This window comes from Neltuma alba, unplaced genomic scaffold, assembly GCF_004799145.2.
Source record: "Neltuma alba isolate B1F8T4 unplaced genomic scaffold, ASM479914v2 tig00007693_pilon, whole genome shotgun sequence".
Lineage (NCBI taxonomy): Eukaryota > Viridiplantae > Streptophyta > Magnoliopsida > Fabales > Fabaceae > Neltuma > Neltuma alba.
Genome location: NW_021634846.1, coordinates 41,653 through 54,726, shown reverse-complemented (window position 1 = coordinate 54,726; position 13,074 = coordinate 41,653). Strand labels below are relative to the sequence as shown.

The 13,074-nt window shown below is 35.4% G+C and overlaps 1 pseudogene; it reads right to left on the bottom strand.

Moving 5' to 3' along the window:
* Window positions 1-4,577: 4,577 nt before the first annotated feature.
* Window positions 4,578-8,449, bottom strand: LOC114753095 (cucumisin-like; annotated as a pseudogene).
* Between the last annotated feature and the right edge of the window lie 4,625 nt (window positions 8,450-13,074).

Here is a 13,074-nt window from a genome sequence, read left to right as displayed (position 1 = left end):
CTTGTATTCTTTGGCTTGCACGAGGAGCAAGAATGACAGAGGTTATAGATTCCTCATGATTGCGTCATCCTTTTCTAGTTCAGTGGACTTAAAACTTTGCTTTAATTGTAATGTTTTCTTGGCAACTGTTGGCTAGCAACGTTAAATGCCTTTGTTTCGTAGAATCAATAATGGGTGGCCCAGCGCATGTGAGTAAAAGGAACCAAGGCGAGAAACTCAGAATATTAAACTTTTCTTAATCACATGTTCTCAGCTGCATGTTCTTTCGCCTTTTAGGGAATCTTAAGTTCTTGTTCTTTTGGGGGATAAAAATGGTTCTCCGTCAACAACCAAGAAGGGGGGGGGGGAGAAAACAATTTACAAAACAAGAAAAATGGGACCCTGAGTATTATAGAATTGCTTCTTGCTAATCTGATTATCAAATGCTTCCTTCAGCTGCTTCTTGGTAATCTCACTTCCATGATTTCGAAACCAATAAACACCACAAGAAGGAAAACCTGTTTTGAAATAAGAAGCATGTTCTCTTCTGCCCACGGCCCACATACAACTTTAAACTGTTGGTTAGCCTCGCCAATGACTTATTGAAACTATGGTGATTAATCCCCGAACACATACAAGTCACGTTTGTTAGGAACCACTCGAAATGAAAAATAAGAATTAAGATTAAAATTTAAAAAAAATATGTGTTAAAAGAATAGTTAGTATAAGTGATTGTTTGTTATTTATGAGTGGACAAATCCATATATGTAAAATTAGAGAATACGACGATAGAAGGTAATATTCTCCAATTCCACCTAAAATGTTTAATTCCATATAACAAAAAATTATTTATACTGAATACTTTTTAATGTTTTTCTCAATTCCAATCATAATTTTTACTTTTTATTTTTAATATTTTCTACCAGATGTTGCATAAGGCTTTGACCATGTTTCACCAAAATCTTCAAAGATCAAAAACTTATTCTTCCCCGTTGGGAGAAAAAAAAAACCTTATTTTTCCGTTTACACACAACCAGTCCAGAACCTAATGGGCAGTTTCTTTTCCCCCAACCAAAACCAGATGGCCAGTTGAGAACTTACTAAATAAACAATTAGTTTATATTGCTCTTCAGTTGATATTTCAGAGAGACTGTAGATTGCACGTATGATTATATACTTCATGTAATACTATCTCGAGCAATTAATTTAGGATATAGTTTGTAGTTTAATTTAAACTACCAATTAGATTTTATATTAAGAATAGAAGATAATATATATTAATAGTAATAAATAGTTTAGACTACCAAATTATAGAACACCTCCTTATATGCGATGTTGGGGGTTTTTGTTTGTTGGATCCAGTCTAAGATTCACATCTTTAAACCTTATTTCTGACATGTGTTCGCTTTCCATTATTGTGATACATGCTCTCAGTCTCATGTGATTTTCATTTTTTTTAAATAATAAATTGCATCATTTATATTGTCACTTGCCATTCATTTTATTTTTACTTTGATGTATGAAATTAAAGATAAATTTATTCAAAACATACCATATAGAGAAAATATTTGTTATTTTAACAATATTCAAATTTTTTTAAATTATGGATTAGGATGGTGGGAACTCATTTTCTTTATTTCCTTCCTAAAGAATCTGCATGGAAGGAGAGGTAATACATTCCATCACCACTTGTTTATCGTATTAGGAAAGCAAAGCTTATCTAAGCATTTTAGAACAAAATTCTATCAAACTTATTCATAGACTTTTTCTAAGTCAATCTTAATAGTCATATAACCCTTCTTCCTTTCCAACTTCCTCATAGTGTGGATAACCTCCTGAGTGATAATAATGTTATCAAAGTTGGTTTGCTAGTTGTATTGGTTAGGACAAAGAACTTCAGGGAGAAACTTTTTGATTTTGCTATCCATGTCTTTACTGCTTTGTAGTCCCTTTTAATACGTGCTATGTAGTTTTCTTTTGACAAACTTCTTTTACTTGCACGCGTGAAAATTTTGATAATCATTACACCATTTGATGCTTCATTTAATGATGTGGGAATCATTTGATGTCTAATCTTAGTGATGTAAGGGTTTACTTTTGCTTTTCAGCTTAGACTCCTTATATCTTTTTTTTTTTTGGACCAGATAGACTCCCTATATCTTTATGGCTATGTAGTCTCTTACATATATGCTATATATATATTTTTGGCAAACTTCTTTGGTCGGTGCAAGTGTAAAGATTGATGATAATTACACCATTTGATGGTTGATTTGGTTCCCTCTACACGTGTGTGGGAAATTTGGAATTGATTCGTATGCTTGAATTTAATATGCAAGACTGCCTAAATTATTCTCACGTGCTATATGATCCTTTAAAATTGTATACGTGGCTTATCTGAGGAAAATTTTGTTTTTTTTTTGTTATTTAAATAGATGTGCTTGCTCTGATATTTGCACGTGTACATGTGATGCATTTCTATGAGTCTCATTGACATTTATTTATGTCATTTGTTTACTTTTGCTCTTCAAAGCTAACAACTGGAGATGGAAACATGTCAAGTCAGGGTCTAGTTAAATAGGCATGAGCTTTGAAACAAAAGTATAAAGTCTGAGTCTAGATCTGATCCTATATATGAGCTTTTCTTGAGACCCAAGCTTGAGCCTTTGAAAAAAACTGATTAAGTCTAAAGCATTTTTAAAGACTTAAAATTCTATACCTTCAATCATATATATAATTTCTCAGGCCTATTTAGAAGACTATACTGTTGGTGGGAAAGGTTCTCTGAAAAGTACAAGAAGAAGAAATGAAAAAGAAAGTGGTGCACGATGTCTTCAAGGCGTGGGCAGCACTTTCCTTTGAGCTTAATTCGCCCCCACCTATTCTTATCTTATAGGGTGCAAGTTAGGATACTTGGCGAATTTCCTTCATGATACAATGAAAACCCTTGACTTTGGATTGCACTTCCAAATTCAATTAAAGACAACAATGGTTTTCACAAAGTGATAATTTGACTCTATCTCTGCGTGCACTCAAAGACAAAGGCAATGAGTTTGATCTTAGTGTTTGTGTTATATTTCTCCATATGAAGTGATGGTGAAGGGTTTATATAGAGCATGGAATGATGCCTTGAAGAGATACCTTTTAGAATAAAACCTTACTAAATAAAAAGTCACAACCATATGTTGGTTCATGAACCAACATTATTTAAATAAATACAACGAATTTAGTATGTAGGTTCATTTAATATTTTAACTTCCTATATGACCTTTTGTTAAATACAATGTATTTAGTATGTAGATTCATTTAATATTTTAACTTCCTACATAACCCTTCATATAAATATATTAATTTATATGAAAACACAACCCTTCAAATAAATTTATTAATTTATATGAAAACATAACCTCTCATATAAATTTATTAATCTAATAAATTTATATAAGGACATGACTTTTCAAAAAAAACACATTTCTTTATTTTAAAAATATTCCAACATATATTATGCCTCGAATAAGGTATGATGCTATAAAAATTACATGCGATTTAATTATTTATAGCTTAAATTTACAATAAAATGGCAAAATTCTATTAATTATGTATCTCATAAAAACTTGATTCAATTACATTAGCATACATACGTTAATTTGTGTTTTTGCCGACCATATGATGATTTGTTTTGTTTTTTATTATACAATACAATAATTTGTTTATAACAATGATAACTCATTCTACAAATATTTCATAATTAAGCTAATAATCTGAGATTTTAATATAATTTCTTTTTATTGGATGACTCCCATAAAATAAATTAAGTCATTAAGTAGACTATTTAATTGTATTGTTACTTTCCAGAAGATAGACTTAATTTAAAAATGCAATTATAAAACTTTAGATTAATCAAAAGTAAAACATGATACTGTGAGTTCTTAAACAACAAATTATGAACATGCTAATCGACCAATATAATATATAGGCTTGGAGTACCTTTTTAATACAGCATTGAAATTTTCACCATAATTCCATAATTTCCGAACTTGAAACTTTACAAAAATATATTATAAAAATATGTTTAGATTTATCCCTAAAATTTTAAAACAAGTAGCAATAGGTTAAATGAGTGAGAAGACTGTAAAACAAATAACTTCTTTTAAGAGTCTTAGCGCATTTATTAAACTGGCCCGACCGAGTTCGAAATAAATTAGGCTGTAGATCCTAAAAAACTTTCGGCCTACTTTCATCCTTACTAATAACTTTCGATACTGAGGCCCTATCTGTTAATGATGTGGCCTTTTCCTTTTCGTGGTTTGTGACGGCAAAGTCTGGAACTTTGTAAATGATTTTAGCTTACTATCTACCCACGAAAAGCTCGATGTCCTTTATTGGGCAGTTATGTCAAGTAATTAGCAGTAGCATAAGGCTTTAAACATACACACGTAAAAGAACATCTATGCAATTTATAGACATAAAATAACATGTCCTATCTTGCTTTCTTTTGAGCAGGTTGGATTCATTTGCTTGTATTGCTAATTATTCTCTGTCATCCCATCCCCACGAAGACACAAAAAAACAAAAATTGAAGAGTAATTTATACACATACATAATCAAATGGGTGACGTAATTCCATTATATTTGGATAGTGGGTATCATGTATATTATACAAACGGCATCGTTACGAGGGGTTAATATTCCAGCCTCCGACTCAATTTTGCAGAAAGTCTTTGTGCTTCCGCTTCAACTTATTCTCTGTATAGTAATGACCTATTGTGGGGAACTAAACACAACAATAGGGCTCCTCGCTTTGATCTTACCATCACTCCAAACCAAAGATGCTGACGCCATAGATGCTTCCAAGCTTCCTTCAATACTCAGCACAAAGCTCTGTTTTTCCCCATAAGAAGTGAATGAAAGAACACTTGGTTTCACTTGGATTTTCAGCCCCAGAGGACCCCTCACAGTGGCTTTGTATGTGGACTTTCCTGACCCAACGTACGTAACAGTTCTTTTGAACATTCCACTTACAGTGACGTTGGAGGAGGGGTTGGAAGAGCAAAAGACGGATAGTTTAGATCACTAGCTCTAGCTGATTCAGAGCAGCTGCTATTATCCCCTGTGACAAGCTGTAATGTCCTTGTGGTGTATCCTTGTCCACATAAGAATCCCACGAAGTCTATTTCACTAGCATCATATACTAAACCAGGACTCACTGCCTTTATAGGATCGATTTGTCCTGCTCCATACGCAAACTCTGCATCTCGATTAGTCTTGGGACTCAATGGCATCGCTACAACAACCACACACAACATGAAATATGTCAAATTTTTTGCATTAGTATGTCGCAAGTTGATAGACATGGTGTGTAAATATTCGAGAATGGAAGATGTATTACCAGTGGTCATCAAAGCTGATTTGATAGCTGAGGGAGACCAATCGGGATGGAATGATTTAACGTAAGCTGAGGCCCCAGAAACATGCGGGCAAGACATGGACGTTCCTGAGATAATGTTGAACTGCACAGTTCTGTTGTCACCGTCAACCTCAGAAATGGAGGAATTTGGAGACCAACTAGCGAGAATGTTGACCCCTGGAGCAACTAAATCCGGCTACAACGAAAAAGGAAAACATTTGTAATAAAAATATGATGACTCTAATCTTTGTATATATTGAAGTGACCAATTGATGATCAACCATAGCCAATGTACCTTGAGAATACCAGGGGAAACAGGGCTTGGACCTCTAGCAGAGAAAGAGGGCACCATAGGGGCCAATGTATCCTTTTCCTCGTTAGTTCTATAAATGGTTGCAGTTGGATTCCTGCGAGATTTTGTCAAGGGATTCCTTTTAGAGAAGTCTAGTGCTATGGAATGCTTGTTAATATGTACTTGTAGCTTCAGTTAATGGTTAATTCCTTGTGGAATTTATGTAGCTGAAAATATTGGCAGCATCTTGCAAGTCTACGTACGAAGCAGGCAAGGGGAAAGTGAGAGAATAGTCTCGGAAATTTTGACCTTGTGTCAGTGCGCCAACGGCTTCTGCCATGAAGGCACCTGATGCTTGGCTTCTGCCTTCGCACAGAACAATTTTCCCCTTGACCAAATTTGGATCCAATGTGTTGCCAGTGCAAAACCTGCACTTGTCAAACTATTTCATTAATTAAGATTAAAAAATATTCTCATGTCTTCACGTAGAGGACTTCAAGGCGCTGTCACCTGGATAAAGATCCATCAAAGCCCTCTTCGTGTTTGGTGCATCCCCTCCATAAATTATGGATATTGTTGTCCCTTGAGGTCAAATGTATTTATTGAAATTCCCTAAACACGGAACAAGGAGATCATGAATAAAACTTGATCTTTGGATAATATTTCCAGTTGAGAATTCAGTTACTAGCTAGCTCCATTAGGATAATTTCTCAGGTTAACCTTACCTCAAATGTTCTGTTGTCACCTATTCCAACCTTGGTAAGAAACTTTCTATCGATGGTGCTGGCAGCCACAGAAATAGACCAAGGTGAAAAATTTGCGAGTGATCCTGATTTTGGTCCAGAGTTCCCCGCAGAAGTGACCGTCAATATTCCATTTCTCATAGCATGAAAAGATCCAATAGCTAGTCCATCTCTGAAATAATTCTCATCATTCAACCCTCCAAGAGAGACTGATAGTATGTCCACCCCATCCGCAATGGCATCATCAAAAGCTGCGAGAATGTCTGCATCATTACAGCCATCCAACCAGCAAACTTTGTAGACGGCAATTCGTGCTGATACAGCTCCTCCTCTCGCTGTTCCTGCTGCCAGCCCTAACATGCTTGCCTGGATCACTGGGTTCCCTGCTACAGTGGATGATATATGAGTCCCATGGCCATCATTGTCTCTTGGAGACTTCTCTTCACCACCAAATGACCCATCAGATCTGTAATACTTTGCCCCAATGATTTTACTGCAACGACAACAAAATCTGTTAAATGGTGTGTGCTGTATAATATGAATAAGATCTGTCTCTAGTAGCACCCTGACAATTGTACTTGAAGTTTAGTAAAACTAAATACATTGTGCATGTGCATGAGAATATACTTGTTGCAAGTGAAGTTAGACGAGGATTGACATGTGCCCTTCCATTTCTTAGGTGGCGGACCTAATCCTTTGTCATTGAAGCTTTCGGATTCTGGCCAGATTCCAGAGTCGAGAACTCCAACGATGATATCACTTTCGGTCGTGGCTCTCTGCACGTTCAGTGGGAGGCCAATGAAATCCCATGACCTTGTTGTGTGGAGTTGTCTCTTTCGATTCGGGAACACAGAGACCACACCATCAAGTCCTGCATTGTGAGTTTTCTGGGTGAACAACACAGAATCGAAGATAGATCGAGTAAGTCATGAAAGAAGATAAATAAATAGTCTTCTTTCTCACTCGACATTGTTTCTGCTTCTTTCTCTGTTAGCTTCGCAACAAAGCCACTGAAACTCCGCTTGTAGTAATGGAGAACTGACTTAGGCACACCATCGCTGAAAGTACGGATACAAATTGAAAATTTAAGCTTCATGTTCAATTTTAAATCTGTAACATTACAGGGGACACTGAACTTCGTACTTAATAGTTTCATATTTAATGTAACACGCAATCATGCTTCTTAATCTTATCAGGCAAATTTAATGAAAGTAATTTATGGTCCGATATAGAAATAAAATCATCCATGCATCGACTAAGGTGTTGAACTCGTCCTTGGGATGAAAGAGAAGCATGAAAAACCATAACGAAATTAATCTATCTTTGTACATTTAAAAGTTTAAGCTTTTAAGATGCTGGCCACAGAAAATATTTAAGCTTTATAGCTAAAGTCATAGGTGTGACCTAGAAATTTCAAGTTTTTAGTGGATTGACAGTACCTGTCAGAGACTTTGTGCAGGAAGCTTGTATACTGGGACAATGCAGACGCCTCATCAGTCTTGGTGTTGCCGGTGTAGACTATGTAAGTCTGCATTATCAGAAGACATGATTAATAACCAGAAAGAGAATCATGGGAATTCGATAAAGCCGAGAAAAAACTGACAGAAGAATGTCTGACATTGGGATGGTCTGAGGAAGATGAGTGGCATTTGAGCAGAACAGAAGCATAGGAAAGAAGTGATATCCACAACAGAGGAGCAGACGATCTGCTGTCCATTCTGAACTTCATCTTGTATGTGTTTCTATAGACGATAGTGGTAGATAAGACTCAAATTCCACAGAATCTTGTCCATGTATCTTGTTCGATCCAATTCAGATACCTTTTCCCAGGAGATCTTCGTGGGAATTAATGTCCACCAAGCAAACCAAGACGCGTACCAGGATAATAGAGAAGAAAAGTCTACACGAGAAGGGAAGAAATGACCGAAGAGGAATAGAGTCTAAAGCTACTGAAAGCTAGCATGAACATAAAGCTCCGGCGCATTAATCATTGAGAAGGAAACGATTCCTACGGTCACCCCAATGATTGCTCGGAGGTTTGTAATTTATTCGCGGTGGTTATACAGGGTTAAGGAAGCATAATCTGTTTTGGAATGCATTCAAATGCTGTCTTTACAACTTGAGTCCCAAGTGGGACTCAATCAGAGCCATAACCCAACGATATAGTCGTTAATGGCAACTTAATGATTTAAATATCTTCTAGTGACGCAAATTAATTAAATAAATACTACCTCCAGTCCTAATTATAAGAACCAGTTGACTAATTTGAGGAGATTAAGGAAGTAAGTTGAGTTAGTTATTTGTCCTAAATAAATTTTGTTTTTCCTAAAATATCTTTACTAATCAAGTGTATTAACTAGAACTATAATTATTAGATGGATTATCTTGGAAAAAATGAGTAAATATGATAGACAAAATAGATTGGGGTCTTATATTTAGAACAAAATAAAAGTCAAACAGGATCTTATATTAAGAACCGGAGGTAGTATCTATCTTTAGGTGTATATTTATTTTGGCGCACAAAAACAAAAGGAAGAATGGCAAAAAAAAAAATTAAAGATTACAAAATTTCAAATTAAGTTTGATAATAATATTTTATTTAATATTGATAACATTGAACTAATGACAAGAAATTTTTGTTAACATTTTTTATATTATAAATTTTTAATTTTTAATTTTGTCATTTTTTCTGAATAAAACTTTAGCTAGCGCCAGGCCCCTATCAAACCCAACCCAAAGCCACATCTCTCGCCGGAGCGCGTCACAGTCACTTCGTCAACCATCTTCGTCCACACATGCGTGCCAGCTGTCAATTTTGTTTCTTTTAAAATTGTAAAACGACATGGAAAATCTCAATTTTTAATTGCCACAAAAATTGATAGACAAAACTCCTTACACAGTGCGGTTGTAACTTTTTTTTTTTTTTTAAAATGTAAATAACTCATTTTTGTTTTAATTTGTGTACGGAAGATGCTGGTGTAGAGTTGGCTTGAGATTCATACAGGGAGCAACAAAGGAAGCATATGGGTTTTTTTTTTGGGGGGGGGGGGGTTTCTTTTCATCATTTAGCTGATGAACTCAACTCTCACTGCAATTGAATCATTCAATTCAAAAGAATCAAGTACACCCTACTTTCTTTAACTCTGCTTTTCTGTCATAAAAACAGAGTTAAACAAAGCATCCTTTGTTGAACGGCATGCCCTATCTCAACACCCCAAAACAAAAAGCTTTGAATTCACAAAACTGAATACTTCATTGAATTGGAATCAGATTACACGCGCACGTTGGGCCTATTTGGACCCAATATTTATAGACTAATCATGGGAGCTTTACATAACCATAAACTATACAAAACGCAAACTAATGGGCTTTACATTTTGGGCCCATATAATACAGAAGCACTAAATACACCTAACGTATACATACACAAGTATTTCAACAGTACCCCTCAAGTTATGGGCTTAAAGATATTTGTAGCTCCTAACTTGCTCAGAAGACTCTTCTGCACACTTCCTCCAACTGCCTTTGTTAGCAGATCTGCTTGTTGACTATTGCTTCTAACTTGTTGTAGATTAATCAGCTTTGACTCCTATTTCTCTCTGACAAAATGACAATCTATTTCTATATGCTTCGTACGCTCATGAAATACTGCGTTAGCTACAATATGTATTGCAGCTTTGCTGTCACAGTACACTCTCACTGGGCCTCCATGATTTATCCCTAAATCTTTCAGTAGACCGAGGGCCCATACTTCTTCTGATGTGGCCATACTCAAAGCCCTATACTCTGCCTCTGTAGAAGATTTACAAACAGTGTTCTATTTCTTAGTCTTCCACATCACAAGTGATCCTCCCAATTTTAATAAGTAGCCCGAAACAGATCTTCTGGTCATTGGACATGTTACCCAGTCTAAATCATAGTAGCATTCCAACTCTGGTTTCCCTTCTAAGCTGATGAAAATTCCTAAACCAGGGGTCCCTTTAAGGTAGTACGGGACACTCCTTGCTACAGCCATATGTTCCTTGGTTGGCATTTGCATGAATTGGCTCAATATCTGCATAGAATAAGATATGTTAGGTCTTGTCATAGTCAAATAAATCAACTTACCAACTAACCGCCTGTATTTTCCAGGTTCCCTTAACAGATCCTCTTTCCAATTCTTCTTCCCATCATAGGCAAATAGCTTCAAGCTTTGTGCCATTGTGACTCCTACAGGTTTACAACCTGTCATACCAGTCTTAAACATCAAATCTAATACATACTTTCTCTGTGATAAGATGATTCCTTTTTCAGACTTAGCAACTTCTATTCCAAGGAAGTATTTCATTAAGCCAAGATCTTTAATTTTAAAATGACTGTGCAAAAATTTCTTAGTTTCAGTAATACCAACTTCAGTGCTTCCAGTTATTAACAAATCATCAACATAAACCAAAATAAGAACAATCCCATGATCATAATGTTTGAGAAAAAGAGAATAGTCATATTTACTTTGAGTAAAACCTCCATTTTGCAGTGCTTCAGACAACTTTTGATTCCATTGTCTTGAAGCCTGCTTTAAACCATAAAGAGACTTATTTAGTTTGCAAATCATTTGCTCCCCTTTTCTCTCAAAACCTTGAGGTATTTTTATATAAATCTCCTCATCTAAATCATCCTGCAGAAAATCATTATAGACATCCATTTGATAATGATTCCATTTATTAACAGCAGCAAGTTTTAAGACAACCCTAACAGTCAACATCTTTACGACAGGAGAGAAGGTCTCATGATAATCTATTCCTTCTCTTTGGTTGTACCCTCTATACTACCATCAGCATTATATTTGATTTTATATACCCACTTGCAACCAATAGGTCTTTTTACCCTTAGGCAAAGGCACTATGGTCCAAGTTTTGTTATTTTCTATAGCAGTCATTTCGGCCTCCATGGCCTTAACCCAGTTCAGATTTAGAATAGCCTCTTCATAGCAGCATGGTTCACTGTTCGAATCAAAAGATGTTAGAAAACACATGTGATCAGCAGACATATGAGCATAAGAAAGGTAATCATCAATAGAATTTTTACAGTTATTCTTTATTGGACAATCTGAATCAAATTGCAACAGAGAGCAAACATAATCATTTGCCCAGATAGGAGGTCTTCTTGTACGTGTAGACCTTTGATTAGGATGATTACCCTGGTTATTAATGTCACTATCATTGTTATTACTTTCACTGCTTCGTTCACCATTCATTCTATCTCTAGGGGAATTACCGTGGTCATTATTATTAATTGATTCAGATTCTTTAGTCATTTGAGTGTTTGGGTTTACAAAGCTATCAAAATCAAACCAAAACATGGATTTTATGTCACTACTTACTCCCTTTTGATAGTTATCTCTAACATCCTTAAAAGGAAATTTGTCCTCAATGAAGTTTACATGACCACTCACAAAGAAGTTATTTTCTTTTAGGTTAAGAAGTAGAAAACCCTTTTGATTATCAGGATAACCTAAGAAAATACGAGGAATGGACCTAGGTCGTAATTTGTCATTAATCCTTAAATCAGTGGCATAAGCAAGAGACCCAAAAGTTCTTAGTTTACTTAAATCTGGTGTACTGTCATAAATTCGTTCATAAGGTGTCTGATAATCAATTATCTTATAAGGAACTCTATTTATGATATAAGCAGCCATTTTAACACACTCTCCCCAATACTTAATAAGAATTTCAGATTGCAAGATAAGACTCCTAGTAATCTACATAATAGTCCTATGTTTCCTTTCAACTACCCCATTTTGTTCTAGAGTATATGGACAGGTTGTTTGATGTACTATGCCTCTTTGCTGAAAATAAGTTCTTAATTGACTGTTGGTGAATTCAGTCCCATTATTGCTCCTAATCTTTTTCACAGTAACAGAAAATTGTGGTAAAACATAGGCCACAAAATTTCTAATGTGAGATTTAGTCTCATTCTTGTGTCTCATTAAAAAAATCCAGGTTCCCCTTGAAAAATCATCTACCAAGGTTAGGAAAAATTGAAAACCTTGATGTGTGGGGTTCCTATATAGGCCCCAGATATCAACATGAATTAAATCAAAACACTTTTTAGATTTGATGACACTAGAATTAAAGGAAAATTTAGTCTGTTTAGATTGAATGCAAATATCACAAGAATGGAAAGTTTTATTCAATGCAGAACTCTCAATACCTATATGATCCAAATGTTTAATCACAAGTAAGGGTGCATGTCCTAGCCTTCTATGCCATAATTGGATATCACAATCTTTCTTCAATATTTTCTCTTTTTGAATTACATTTGCTGAGACACTATTGTTGGTGACTTTTAGCACATATAATCCCTTATATTCTCTACCAGTCATCCTGATCCTCCCATCCTGAAGGCCCTGTAGTATATAGAGATCAGGAAAGAAGGCTGCCATGCAATTGTTTTCCTTTGTCAATATAGATATAGATATGAGGTTGAATTCCAAACGGGGGGCATACAAAACATCATGGATGACAATATTGTCAGCTACTGTAATGGAACCGGTGTGAGTGACAGACAACCTATCCCCATTTGGTATTTTAATTGAATTAATTGGTCCATTGTACAATTTATAATCATCAAATAATTCCAGTTTACCGGCCATGTGAGTAGTGGCACCAGAATCCAGT